Genomic DNA, 14899 nt, shown 5'->3' with positions numbered 1-14899 from the left:
GGAGTGTCAAGATTTGATATCTTTTTGACCCCCAGTGGCAACGTACCCTGCAGCCCAAGGGTATAATCACCCCAATGCTGCCCATAAGGGCACTTGTTGCGATACCTTCATCTCACCTCCATATCCTGCTTACCTCCATATGCTGCTCTCTGATGCAGGCTCTCGAGATGCTGACTGCAGCTGACTCTGGCTGCCCCACGGGCAACTCTATAAACAGACCTGAGCTGCTCACAACAGCCTCTTCACTGTTTCATTTCCCCACTGTGCAAACACCGGTGTTCCAGAGGTAGAGACTACAGTCAGATGTTAAACCAGGACTTCCCAAACCAATCTAGTCTATCACTGAAGCTGAAATCTCCTGGCAGCAGCAGTCCATGCCCCAAGATCTCCCCAGCTGCAGCAGGGCAGCCAAACCCATTACCAGGCTTTCCCTGGCAGGAAATCTTCCCCTGCTTTTCCTATGGAGGGGATTGCAGACCCACAGCTCTTTTACAGAAAGATGGATAAATACAGGAAAAATCAGAAATATGGCAATAGCTGCATTTCATTACTTATTGCTTTAGTCATCCAGAAAGTTATACTTACAAAGTGACAGTAAACAGGTTATCTCCGTGTTCTGGGGGGTGTGAAGTATAACTTGAAGGACACTCTCAAAGCTGCTACTGGCTTCCTTTAGGTTGTAAATTTCTCTAATACAGCTGAATTAACTTCTTTTATTACTGTATCAGAGAAGAAGGCTGGGTTTACTTAATATCCAAAGATGCTGGGCCTAGATAGGTGGCAAGGCAGCCCTTCATCAGCAGATGGAGGGAAAAAATCCAGCCTCCTTCTCTGGTGTATTTGTTTTAACATTTTTCATTGCCAGCATTCAATTAGTCAGCAAGGTTAATCTTTAGCTAGAGTTCCGTGCAAGGACTGTCTTTCTTTCCTCCTCTCTGCCGGAGTTCCCCATGCATGGAGTCTTTGTATTCGACAAGGCACAAACAAAGCTGTCGCCTTCTCCCCAAAATCTCCTTGAAAGAGCAAGCAGCACTGGGCTGCATTAGGACACCCCCAAGGACCTAAGTCTTGTCCAAAACAACAACCCCAGCCAAACCACCAGTATCTGCTCTTAAATGTCAAGCAGAGGAATTCAGTCCAGATGTGTCACTTCCTCTGCTGAAATCTCATTTTGGCAGCCCCACTGTCCCCACCAGTCAGAGCTAGCTCCTGTTGGGATTCTGAGTGGGTTTATTGCAGCTTGGAACTGTTGGGAGAGGCTGAGCAGGGACACTTCAGGAAAAAGAAAAAAAAAAAAAAGAAAGAAAAAAACCAGAAGTCATACTTCACACATGAACTCATTTTTTTCTGAAGTTATTGAACTTCAGAAGAAAAACTCCAGATTGTGAACCTCAGATCTCTTCCCAGCAGAGTACCCTTATCTTGGCCCAGACTGAAATGCAGACAGTGGGGCAGCTGGGAAGGGATCATTCATTTTCCTTCTGTCATGCGGAAGTTATGGGAGGACCAAACCAGGACAGATGATTTGTCTACACATTTGTCAGCCAAAGAACTTGGACTCTTGCAACATAAAACCACTACAATAATAATTCCAGCCATCCAAGGAGCACGTTAGGAAATGTAAAGGCTGGAGAGGAGGGGGAATACTTGTTTCCTCTTTGTGTGAACAAAAGACTCGTGCCAGTCACTCAGGGCAGCAGGCAAAGGCAGCACATGTTCATGCCACACGATCTGCAAAAACTGCAAATCTCCTGTTGTGGAGCTTCCCCAACAAAATTAGGTGAAATAACAACATGCTTGACTGCACAGGATAGACTTATGCCTTTGTATCTCATTTGGGGATTTATCTTCCTTGACACTTTAGAAAAAACAAGTTCAGTGAGATGCTGTTGGTTGCAATCAAACGTAAAACATGAAGCAATGGGAGAAGACTGTAAATAGTTCCTTATAAGAATTTGCTACAGGGCCTCCAAGCAAGAAGAATAACCTGTCTATAAAATAACCAGTCAATATAAGAGATACAAAGAGGCCAAAATCCTAGCAATAGATTGTATCTGTCCAGTCAAACTAGAAAACACCATCAGGGAAAATTAAATTGGAAGTCTGCTTGGTCTTGGTGCCGGATTGTATTTTTAGAGCTGAAGTGCATCCAACAGGGAATGAAGTCATACAAAATTTCATTAAGAAATAAAGGAGCCAGAACTGAACTTAGGCAGAACGGGCAGAACAAAGCACAGATGAGGAAGAGTTTAAAGGAAGTGTGCTCTGAAGGAGAAACACAAACCTCTTTGAATGGCAGGCAGGGAAAATCTTTTGTCAAAGTACATTATTCTGTGATTAAATGATAAATCTAGGCATTGTGGTATTTATTCCTGACAATATCCAAACCTTTGCTGTACATTACTTAAAAAGTCCACAGCTATTTGGTACACAGGACAGAAGGAGAAGTGTCAGCTGCTAGGGGCTCCCGCTTTGAAGACAAATAGATGAGCAGACAAAGAAGCAAGGAAAGGCTCTATGGTTTCAGCTGCGTGGCCACAAGCCACTTCTTTGTAGCATATGGCATGCACTAACAGGTTTATTTTCCATGAGGAGGATGTATAAACTGTCTGCAACTGCTCTTCACACTTGTCATTCTAAGTCAGAAAATGTTTCCGAGCCATCCTGCAAAAGCAGCCCCTTGGTTGAAACTGAACAAAGAATCCACGGGTGCCTTGCAGGTGATTTCTGGTTGATCCACACAGGAGCGCAGGGAAGCACCCAGGGAGGTTTATCACAGAAGCTGCCAAAGGTATGGGGACACAATATGAAACAAGAGCTATGAAACGAGGAGGGGCAGGGCTGGAGGGGGCACGGCTGGGAAATGAAGTTAAATTCAGGTCAGGGAAGAGAAGCAGCAAGTGGCAGCACGGACTGTGGCTCTCCCCCAGCGCCTGGCAGTGCCTGTGGGCACCAGGGCTGCCAGCACCTGCTGCATCTCCCCCAGGCTGCAGCCTGCCCCGAGGCCCATTAGACACCATGATTAATATGCAGGGACTAAAGTGACTGGCAAAGATAATCACGCAGCAAGTCAATTGGCTGGCAAAGTTAATTATGCAGTGAGTCAAATGAGTGGCAAACCAACTGACTGAGGCAGAAGAAAGAAACATTTGGCAGTGACAAATGGCAAAACGAGTTACTTCGACAGGGGGTCAAGCGGGCTGGACACGAGATGTTTCCCAGCACAGATGCTGGCAGGATGTCAGCACGGCCACTCCTGGCACTGCTCCCTGGGAGGAGAGCTGGCAGCACTCAGCTCAATCTGCCTTCTTTTCCACTCTTCAGTTACCTGTGACCATGAGTCACTTCTCTCTGCCTTAGGCCTGCTCACTGTCCCCACTGTACATCGGTTGAGAAAGTATTTTGCATTTTCTGCAGCTAAATATAAAACAGGCATATCGACCTGCAAGGGAAAAATATGAACCAAACCTGAAGCAGCCCATGGGTACACCCCTGGTGCAGCCATCAGCAGTAACCTCTCCTGCACACTCAGAAGCTAAATGGAAATGAACTATTTTTCTTTCACTATTAACAGTCGAAGGGGGAAGAAAATGCATGGGCTCAGGCACAGAGGTTTCTGCTAACACACACCAGCAGGGCACACGGTTGCTGGAAGCCAGCTAGGATTTGTTCCTCCTGACTGTGAGCAGTGGCACATCTCAGGGGCTTAGTGATGGAAGATGGCAGAGAGCTTTAAGATCCCTTTGGGAAAGGTTACATATTTTATTTCCATATATCTAATATATATGGAAATATCCTATATATATGGAAATATTATATTATCAAAAGAGCAACAGACTTAAACTGACCTGTGACAGGCTTAAGACAGGCAGGCAACTGATTTTTTTGTTCTTCACAATATATAAACCCGGAATTGCTGAGATTCTCAACAGGTTGGTTTGGTTCCTTGTTTGTTTCTACGCTACATAACTCACAAGAACATCACAACTACAGACCAAAACATCTACAAACTGCCTAGAAATTAAAGAAACAAAGTTTAACCCATTGAAAAATGAATGTTCAGTCTTGCAATCTGCAATAATTTTGGTTTAGTTAGCATTTATTCTGCCGGTTGATTGGCGCTGTTGGACTACAGAGGGCTTTGAGCCTATACCTGTAGAGAAAGCTCAAATATCTATAATGCAAATTTGTACTCAATTCCTCCAATATAATAAAATAATTGATGTAAACTCTTCTTAATTGCCTATGAAGATGGTTTTTTTTTCAAAACGATACCTTCTGTCTGCCAAATAATGCAACATTTTCATATCTCACTCTTGCGTTTATTTGAAAGCAGCATACTTCTTTTGGGATGATTCATGCTAGTGTGGTGATGAGATTAAAATAAAAAAATGAGGAAAGGAAAACAAGGTAGGCAACCCCAAAACACCAGGCAGTTTAAAACAAATAACAGTAGTAAAGAATCACTATGGTGCATGAAAAATAAATCCTTTCTAGGTCATGCTTAAATTTGCATTAATGGCTTTCTTGTCAAATTATCTCAGGGGAACTTCAGATTAGCATGCAAAAGATGATGATACAAACTAGAGCAGTAATACTTGTTTTATTTACCAGACCGTTTTCTCCAAAGGAACTAAATATGAGAATTTTGAGGGATCTGACTTTCATCTTTTATAAAGGAAGTGCAGTTGGGAAGAGCTCACTGTAATTAGAAGTAGTCAAATAACATATAATTCCTCCCTGTATTTACTCAGCAGTGTGTACTTTAATCATGGAAAACATTAAACTGACCCTAACCACCTCCTGCAAACTGGCTCAGGAGCTCATTTCTTCAATTCCTGGATCAGCTCTTAGGAAAACAAATCTTACCAAGCACACTTAGAAGCAAACAGGGTATTCCCAAATCTGCAAATGAAAACATTTAATAAATAAGATAGGGACTGAAGAAAAAAACGTCATAAGCATTTCATCTGCCACTCCGATGCATAAGCAGGATGAGGTCACCGAAGGTTTGCTGCTGCTGTCATGGAGTGGCAGGGCTGGGTTTGGATGAGATGTGGGAGCTGATAGGGATCCTGGCGTGTCTTGTTGGCTGGAGCTCCAGCAGCATTGAGAGAGCGGCTATCCCAGCTGCTTCAGCACAGAGTGTGGGGCACTCATCGCATCGGGGTTTTGATCCACATACTCTATCAGCATGAAACAGGACCTCTGATCCTCCTCTTTTCTTCTTATCATGCGTCTGTACAGAAAGCACGTGTTATCTTTAGGACTCCACGTCTCAAGTGGTGCTAGGAGGTGGAATTTGGAGACTGTGCTTACACTGCTGACTCTCTCCCAGCAGGTCATGGTGCAACCATGGTACAAAACATCAATGACGTTTTTATTTGGCAGATCTGTTAAGCTTCACTCCATAACCAACTAACTTCCTGCTTGCACAAAGGGAATCTGGAGATAAAAGATGGACTTCTGCACCTGATGCTGAAGGGCATGTGAACATGCAGATATAAGGGTTGCCTGACCGGCAGAGGTACATCATTCATGTGGTTCTATATGGGCCACCACAACAGGAAGCTGTTCCAAGAAGCCACTTCTTAAATGCCAAAATCTCACCACCATCCCAGCAACACAGATAGAAGAACACCAGACAGAAGAACACTGCCATTATCATCACTTCAGGCTGAGAAAATTGAAATATATTCTTTGAATTAACAGTCAACTTTAATAGGAGCTGAGTGCTGCCAATTTCTTGGACTTTCTTGAAACTCGTCTGAATTTTGAAGCTAGACAAGACTTTCCAACTAGAGTGGGAGTAGATAATCCAGCCCAGACAGTGCTATGGGAGAGAGCCTTGGCAGAGCAAGAGGACAGACACAGAGCACGGCGGCTGGCAGAAACTGCTCACACCTATTTACAGGGCACAAGGGCACAAGGCAGTGGAAAACTCACGCTCAAAGAAAATCTAAGACAGCCAAGTCAAGACACAAGAAAGTGGCTAACAACTTGTTCGTAAAGAATTAGCACCTACAGTGACTTCACAGCTACCTGCTTTCATCCTGGTATTCAAATGACGATTTTTGGAAATGTAAGTCCTATACATCAGTGTGGTTTGATCAGCAGTTCTACACTGCTCAGTCGCGGCTTCTTTCATTATCTGCCACCCATCTGTACTGTTGGTATGCTTGGCTCTTTTACAGTGTTGATCATGTCTGATTTAACATGCCAGGTTACATTAACAGCTCTGAAACCCAAATGGCCACATGAGTCCTGAAAAAGCGTTTGGGCTGCTTTGCTGTTGTTACGCATTACATTCCTCTCCTCATTGTCACTAATTCCAACCCAAGAAGCATTTCTAGGGGACACCATCAGCCACTGAACACCGCAGGGCATTGCAGCAGCCCACAGAGCTGACACTTTATGCCAGCCAACCAGCCACTCTAGAACGTGCAGAGCCTGTAAGGTTTCTGGGCATCTTCCCCCTCCCCAGTTATTCATACCACTGACTTCTCCATACAAGGAACTAGGAAGAGGAAAAAAATCAGCTTCTCCTGTGGTTTCCAATTTAATAAAAGCCTTTAAAGTTCAGTGAATTCAAAGAATGTAACCTTTGGGGCTCTCATGAAGAATAATGAAAATAATAAGAAACTATAATGTTTCTCATATAAGTATATCCTTAAAACTGCTAGAAATGTTAGCTGTTTTGGTGGAAACTTAAACCAGAGGCAGCTCAGAGTCTTGTCACACTGCTATAAGATTAAATAGTCTATTAATCAGAAAACAGATTAGCAATACTTTGTTAAAACTAATTACGTGAGGAAAACCAGCCTGTTGTTGCATTGCCAAAATACTGGATTTTTTTTTTCTTTATTCATTGCACCATTTTAGACCAAATGTTTTGGCAGCTTAATTAGAAGCAGGTGGTGTCGTTGCCATAATTACATAGAAGTCCTCATATTTTGTCATCATGCTTAATTAGAGCCGTTGATTTAGCATGAAAGGAAAACATTCTGGCCAACTAAATATTGCAGCAGCCTTTATGGGAAACACAATGCACCTTTAGATGGGAGCTGCCTGTTTTAGATGGTACCAGGTGTTTACTTCAGGTTTGGGACTGCACTGCCTTCTCCAGTAGAAAGTAGTTAAATTAAATTGAAAGTCATTATTTGCAAATGAAACCCAGGCCTGCTGCAGTCAATGGCAAGATTCCCACTGACTTAATGGGGACCAAAACCTCGTTGGCTTTCCTGAGCATAGTAAGACTGATTCTGATTTATTCAGGACAAATATGGGACAACTCCACAAATATCACTGAGAACGGAATTTGGCTCCCCAGTCTCACAGGAGTTGGGCTGGCTGCAGCCAGGGAAAGTCGAGCTGGATGTGGCTTGTGTGACACCTCAGGACCACAGCCCTCCACAACCTCTGCTCTGAAAGTGGATAACGACGTTGTCACAAAGTCCTGCTGAGATGTTGTAAAGAAAGTGGTCATCTTCAGTACGGGATCATAAACAGAGGCTACAGCCCCTTGGTTTATGCACCCAAAGGTCTGAACAAATGACAGAGATTCAATTGCTGTAGCCACCTTCATAGACCTCATTTAGAATGGGATGTCAGCTGGGGCACTGCACCAGCTGGCATGAATGGGAAATTCACGTCCAGTGCCAGCTAACTAGCTGATTTTTCAGAGTGAGGGAGCAAGTGTAGATGGCAAAGCTACAGTCTGTACAGCATAAGCAGCCAGATAACCTCTCAGCCTCAGATGGTCCTTCTGGGTGAAGGAAATCATGCCACGGCACACAAAGAACTGGTGCAATCTGCATCACATCCAACAATTTTCAACACCCCAGACTCAACTCCACTCAGAGTCACTTGGGCTAACAGGTCTCTGAACACAGCACACACCACAGCTGATCCTAACTGAAACAGATAGAAAAGATAATGGCATTTTTAACACCTTTGCCCTCTTTTCCACTTCTGCCATTCCATTTTTTTAACACGCACATTATATTCTTATCATTGTGCTCCTTAGACTGAGCTCCAGGGGCCTCGCATAGCTGCAGCATACGGAGCTCCCTTTGATTTGGTTATGGTGCTTCCAATATTAGAGAGCTATTAATCAAAATCGCTACTACAGACCGTATGTAATAAAGTCCTTCAAGCACCATACTTCCCTTAAGCCTTCTCACTTATCCCAGCCATCTTACACTGCCTGTTCAAAGTTAGTGACAGGATTCAATTTCCCATCTGTGCTTGCTAACTTCTCACTGATCCGAGAGGCTTTGGCCCATTCAATCCAGGTGGTTCTTCTGGGGGAACGGGGACACGTTAACATATTTCAAAGAACAAACCTGGAAAATCACTTGAGGAAAACGCCCAGTTCCCCATGACTACTTGGTCATTTGGGAAACAGTCAGAAGAAATTAATGCTAGACTTCTATCTGCTTACTCTAAGGATATTTTGATTTCACTGTCTTGGGCTATTTCCATGAGCCTGATTCTGCTGCTGCACAATGGCGGGGAGCTCAGATTCTTATCAGCAAGAAGATCAGAATTTCCCCACTTCAACTGGGCAGAGTGCCAAAGGAACTGGGAGTAAATACCAGCATAATCAATGATACATTTTATCCCATTTCCAACCCATGCATCAACTTAAATCCTTGTGGCTATTATTATATTTAATGCCAATAATCTAGTAATAATCTTATTACAGCTGTAGCTTCAATAAAGTACTTAAAATGTCACAAAGCCTTGTAAAGTGTAATCAATTTAACCGTAGATTATCAGATTTGGGGTGTTTTCCATATACATGGCTAATAAATACTGAAATGTAGTTTAAAAGCCCGAAACAAATAAAGATGATGAGGCTATAAAAGATCTTATTTATTTAAGATATTTTCATGACTGAAAAAAACAGCAAGTACATACTGGCCTTTGTGTAAACTCTGAAGCCTGCAATGAAGAAAAAGTCCCACAAAAATCTGTCCCTGGACTTCTACCATTTCAAGAATAGAACAGGCTTGTCCTGCAGCATTCACCTGAAATGAGTACGCAGCCAAAAGCAGAAACAAGAGTCAGGCTGGAGACAAAAATCTACTTTTTTTTTTTTTTTTTTTTTGTACAGATCGGAGAGATGAGAAGACAGGATCTAGCAGTTGTTAGAGTAACGGTTTGATCTGAATTTCTGTTTTGGATGAACTCCAAGCACCAAATGAGAATACTCTGTCCTATACTGCAAGGAAGTTTTAATCCACCCCAAGTTCAGCAGCAGCAGCATCCTTTCCCATGGGCAGTGTGCATTTAACAGAACACTGCAGTCATTCCCCCTTTTCTGAATTCACCACTACAGAGAAGCTCCATGCTTCCTTTTTATTATTTTCCAAATGAAATGGCAGGAAAGTTTCCCCAGGGGAAAACTCACCACTCCGTCCTACAAGCTGGCTGGCTCAGCGTGCAGCACAAACACTGCTGAGCTTCCAGAAGGAACAGCAATGCCTCTGAAAGGCTCAGCCTCAGCTGCCAGACACAGCACAACTCCATCCAGCCAGGCACTGTGCTGAGGCCAGGCAGGTGCTCCCAAGCTGTCAGCCAGGAACACAGCAAAGGCAGCTGAACTGCTCTCTATACAAGTGTACAGTTGGATACGTACAGCAGTAAGGATGGTAAATTAGTAAAATCAAGCTTGGGAAATTGGTAAAAACCAGCTTGTAGCAGCTGAGCTGAAACTAGGCTGACTCCTTTAATTTCTGAGAGGAGAAAGGAAAAATCAATACTTTAAGCTATCACAGCTGGGTGTCACATTCCTCACTACTGCATTTTGCTTTGTTTAATTACCCAGACTTTTTCCTATTTAAATTAAAGGTGTTTCCTGGAAAGGGAAGAACTGCAGACAACACAAAAAGTATGTCTGTAGATTTTAAAATAATATCTAGGATGGAAATAGCATTAAAACAGGCCAAAGATAGTCCACATCAAATTCACAGTGTTTGAGCTGTACCTTTGAGATATTGGACATCTGAGTGCAAATGATGGAGAATCCACCTCCATCAGAGACTTTGATAATAATAACCACCCCATCTGTAATAGCATACCTTTACATCCCAAATGAGAAAGTTATTCTTGCTTGACAGACACGTGGAAGTCCCGAAAGCAATAGGCTGTTTTCCTCATGGAAGAGTCAGAGACCAAAGCAAATGCTTTGTTCAGCTCCATGAAGCACCCAAGTGGACCAGTAAGCTCATAATTCCTCTATTCATCGAAGTCCAGAACATAGTGCTTAGTGAAATGCCCAAATTCACATCTCAGCAGAAGTTATTTGGTACCGATTTGAATCCCACAAATTACTTGAACTGAGAAAAATTCTGATGAAGAACACAATTTTGGACCCACACTCTCTTTCTCTGGTTTGTGTTTTCACGGATTAACCTGGATTGGATTATTCAGCCCCTGCCTGAGCTGTGCCAGAGGAATATCTGTCCCCATCTCTCCAAGTTTCAATTTTAGCAACTCCTGCAATGTTCTATAAAATAGATCATTTTTTCCAGCCATAATAACTCAAGCATATAAGCTGGGGTTAAAAAGTGTATGTATCTGAAAATGACCTGAAGTAAAAAGATCCCTGTCAGTTTTACTCAATTAATATTTTGTAGGAAGAGAGAATACAAAGCATGTGTTGCTTAGGCACTTCTTATTTCTGCCTTGCTAGCTCAAAGAAAATTCTTGATGCCACCACACAGGCACAACGTGGGTAGGGTATGGATGTAATACTCCTCCTGGTATGAAAGAGATATTATACAATTTATAATATTACCATTAGTATTCACTCTTTGATCATGCCCTATTGGCTTGTATGCTGGTTGATTCACATCCTGTGTAAATACCAATACAGAGGGAGTAGTTCAGCCCATTCTATTTCCTTTATGAAGGCTTTGTAGCAATGGTTGTTATTTGTTCCTCGTTGCCCAGTACTGACATCACTACAAACTTCCAGGGCAGTGTAGCAGCCATCTCCTTTTCTGGTTCAGCCCATTGCCTGCAAGAAATGTCAGCTTGAAGAGTCATAAGATGCACAGCTGTAATTATGAATGAAGAGCATTTCTGACCACACTGCTATGAGTGGTACATAAAACAGCAATTAAAGTGTAATAGATCTCTTCAGCATGCCTACTTCTGGTATTTCCCTGCACTGCTCAAGCAAAAATTAAGACTTTCCTTGCTCCAAGGACAGTCCACTTGTTTCTTCTAACTATCTCCAGAGCTGCTAGCCTGGCCCAGTGTTCCTTAGCACAGGAAATAAAAATTCCCAATACAAAAGCACCCACGGAACAGGAGGAACTCAGTGCACCATGTGCTGTGGTGGCTGCTTGTTGGATGACAATCACAGAATGGCCGTGCCAGCATGAGCTCCTTTCAGTAACAGGCTGGTGTGGGCACGTGGAACAGCTTCAGGGCTTCCTGAGTTTGCAGAACAAAGCTGTTATGCATTAGTCCCACTAGATTTCTAGGAATGGACTGCAGTCCCACATCCACAAGACTTAACAAGTGCAAAGTCACTTTCAACAGAGACTTCAGTCCCAAACATGAAAAGCTGGATGTCCCATTACCAGTCCCCCAAGCTCTCTTGTCGTTGCCTTATTTTGCTTTCATGCCTTTAGCTGTACTTCAAAAGCTTTGGCCCTGCAAACCTTAATCAAGGAAATCAAAAAGAATTTCACTAGATTAAATCAAAAGCAGATTTACAAGATTAAAGACAGCAGAATTGGGAATTCAGGTTGAAAATGAGAACTCTGAAGTGCTCAATATACAATAAAGAAATATAATTTTCCTTATATGCCTGGGATGGGGATTTCCAAGTAGGTGTGACGGAAAAAGCACCCAGATCCCACTGAAACTCCTGGGAGTCTGGAACCTAATTGCATTAGGGTACGTAAAAAATCTCAGTCGTGCTTATTAATTGTCTGTGATAAAATTTAAGTGATATATTTGCCCTTCTCTTTTACAAAGCAATAACCCAATTAATGTGTGGATAAACTAGGAGGCCAAAGGGAATTGGATTATGTCTTAGGAAAACAGAAGAGCAATTAAAGTATCACTATTATAGGACAGATTGAATTAACATAGTAATGAAAACATTCCTCCCTGTTTGGGAACAGGGGGCTAAATCTCCAGCTATGTCTGAGGATTACGAGCAGCGAAAGCTCCTTGTCTATGCACTGACATCACAGCCATCATTTCATTGCACATGAAGTGGCTACGCAGGAGGACTGTAAAAAACAAAGATAAAAAGAGTAAAGGTTCATTCACCTCTTTCTAATCCAAAGCTCCACTCTCCTGCCAACCTCAGTCTGCACACCCAGGGGATGCTGCTGCCCTGCTTCCAGACAGTACTTTAATTTGGAGTCCAAATGAATTCTTTAATTAACGGAGAGCAACTTCTACCTAAAGCAAGTTCATTAAACACATGAATCCAACATTGGTCATAATTTGCCCTCAAAATTAAAATAATGCCTCCAGGAAAACGTAAGATTGTCTTACAAACCCATAGAAAAGTACAACCATAAACCAAAATGCCTTTTAGCAACAGAGCAACCTTATTTTACCCAGACTACCAAACCTACAGCACGATTATAATTCTAATCTACGGGCTCACTTGGCTTTACTAAGTATAAAAGTCATGAGTGGAAAAGGGTATACAGAATGGTTATTCACTAGCTTATGGCTTCTCTCTCTGTATTGTCCAAGGGCTGGAGCCTAGCTTATAGCTCAGACAGAAGTATCGGTGTGCACAGTGTTGCAGAATGAGTTATTGCCTGGTGTAACAGAATGGCTTCTGAAATCATGGTGATAATGCTTAATCATGTATTTTGCAGCTACGTTCCCCAGAGTCATAAGGATGCAAAACAGTGCTGGAAATACATTAGCAAGAGAAATAAAGTCTTCCATCTCTCTTATGACTTTGTTAAAACTCGGCATTTTGCTTTGTCCTTGCTGGGATGTAAGTTTAGCTTTTGGAATATTAAACTGACAAGCTAATGAGTTTCGCCAGTGAACAGACTTTCAAATTTTAGAATAGGGACAGGTTTATCTTAATGTTAACATATCCCTGCTCTTACAGGTTGTCCTGCAGTAAACACACAGAACATAAGACATTCACAGTAACTAAATCTTCCTTCTTAATCCTACTTCCAGTGGCAGGCAATGACTGCTACGAATGGAGTTACATAGCACAACTGGATGTCAGCACCAAATGCACTCCTCCTCTCTGCCCTCCTGCAGCTCTGACATTCATCACCCCTTGAATTTTGCTACCTTTTTTTTCCTATTTGCCACAGGTGGGTTGGACGCATGGAAAACCTGCCCCGGTCTTATCAAGTGCACAGATACTTCAGTCACTTGCACTCGAATCAGTCATGGTAGACAAACATAAGCTACTCATCTCAGATGACCAATGGTGAAAGCTTGTGGCTGATGTTTGTCCTTGTCCTTACAGTTACAGCAATATGCCTGTGGCAGGCTTCATTCTTCTGCTGTTTTACCCTTGGGCCCTGGGGAGCCCAGCTGCGTGCTCCTAGAGATAGACAAGACATGAACTGACCCTCTGCCCAAGTCAGCAAGCTCCACAACAAAGATACTGCACTCGCTTCAGAGCTGGCTGCTGGCTGACTTTGCCCTTCTCATTTAAAGTTGATTTGATCCCATAGGTTACAGCACTTGAGAAGACTGCAGGGGATACATGGTATTAAAAAGCAGAAGCACTAGGAGACGCCAGCCCTGAAGATTCCTAACCAGAGCTGAGCAATGGGTATTAAGAAAAAATTTAGAATGTTATGAATTATTGAGAAAAGAGAAACCCTTCTTTCATGCAAAATATCTTTAGCAGAATTGGATAAATTACACTAACTGCAGACTGGATATTTAAAGATATTGTCCTGGTTTGGGCCAATCTCAGTCCCTATTAATGCATTCATTATTCCAAAATATCCATCAAATTTTGGCAAAGAAGACTGAGTGTCACGTGTGTATAAGGTCAGGATGTTGTTTCCTCCTCTTTCTGGCTAGAATTTTTCAAGTGAGAGGACATTTTTAAATTATTTTGATGATTGTTTTAAGGAACTTGTTTTGCAAGGGTGCATAGAAATGTGATCAAACATGAGCACATCCTCGTGGCAATGGGTCTTCACAAGGAAGCTTTCACTACAGCAAATAAGGTCCTACGCTCTCCTTGCTGTTATCACTACAACATTTCAGATAGCGGAAATATTAAGAGCACAGAGAGCGAGAGATAACAAAAGAGGTACAAAGATCATCCTGGCAGTAAAGAAGAGAACATCAGTTTCAAGATCCAGTCCAAAAGGAGAAGCTATCAATGCATTTTAAAAGGACATCCTCTTTCTCAGAAGTTACAGCTGGTTGGAAGAGATTGCAGCTAGAAAAAAAATGGACTTTGGAAGTCTGCATTCACAATTTAGCCACACATCTCCCCATCACCACGCAAGAGAGAGCTGACATTGCTGCACACTGCTAAAACCTCAGCTTGCCTGGAAAGTCATCATACAGAAGGTGTAGCCTTAAACTGGCTGACATAAGAACTGCAGTGTATCTTTTTGAGTGCATTTAGCACAGAGCAGCTGTAAATTTACCAAGGGTGGGTTTTCACAACCGGCCTGGGCACGTACATATGCATACCAGGTCCAGTGTCCTAATGCAGTCATAGAAGATCAATGCTCATAAAAGCAGCCAAACAAATTTTCTAGCTCATTTGATTTCCAAGTGTGCAACCAGAAGATCTGAACACAGATATTTTTTTTCCCTCCGTTTGAAATTCTTTTAATCTTCCTTGCAAAATAAGTTTCTCCAGATTCTGTCCTCACTTTCTTCTTTGCCTCCCCTCCAACAGCAGCCTCTC

Source organism: Phasianus colchicus, chromosome 15, assembly GCF_987193195.1.
Source record: "Phasianus colchicus chromosome 15, bPhaCol1.hap1.1, whole genome shotgun sequence".
Lineage (NCBI taxonomy): Eukaryota > Metazoa > Chordata > Aves > Galliformes > Phasianidae > Phasianus > Phasianus colchicus.
This window is presented reverse-complemented; position numbering follows the sequence as displayed.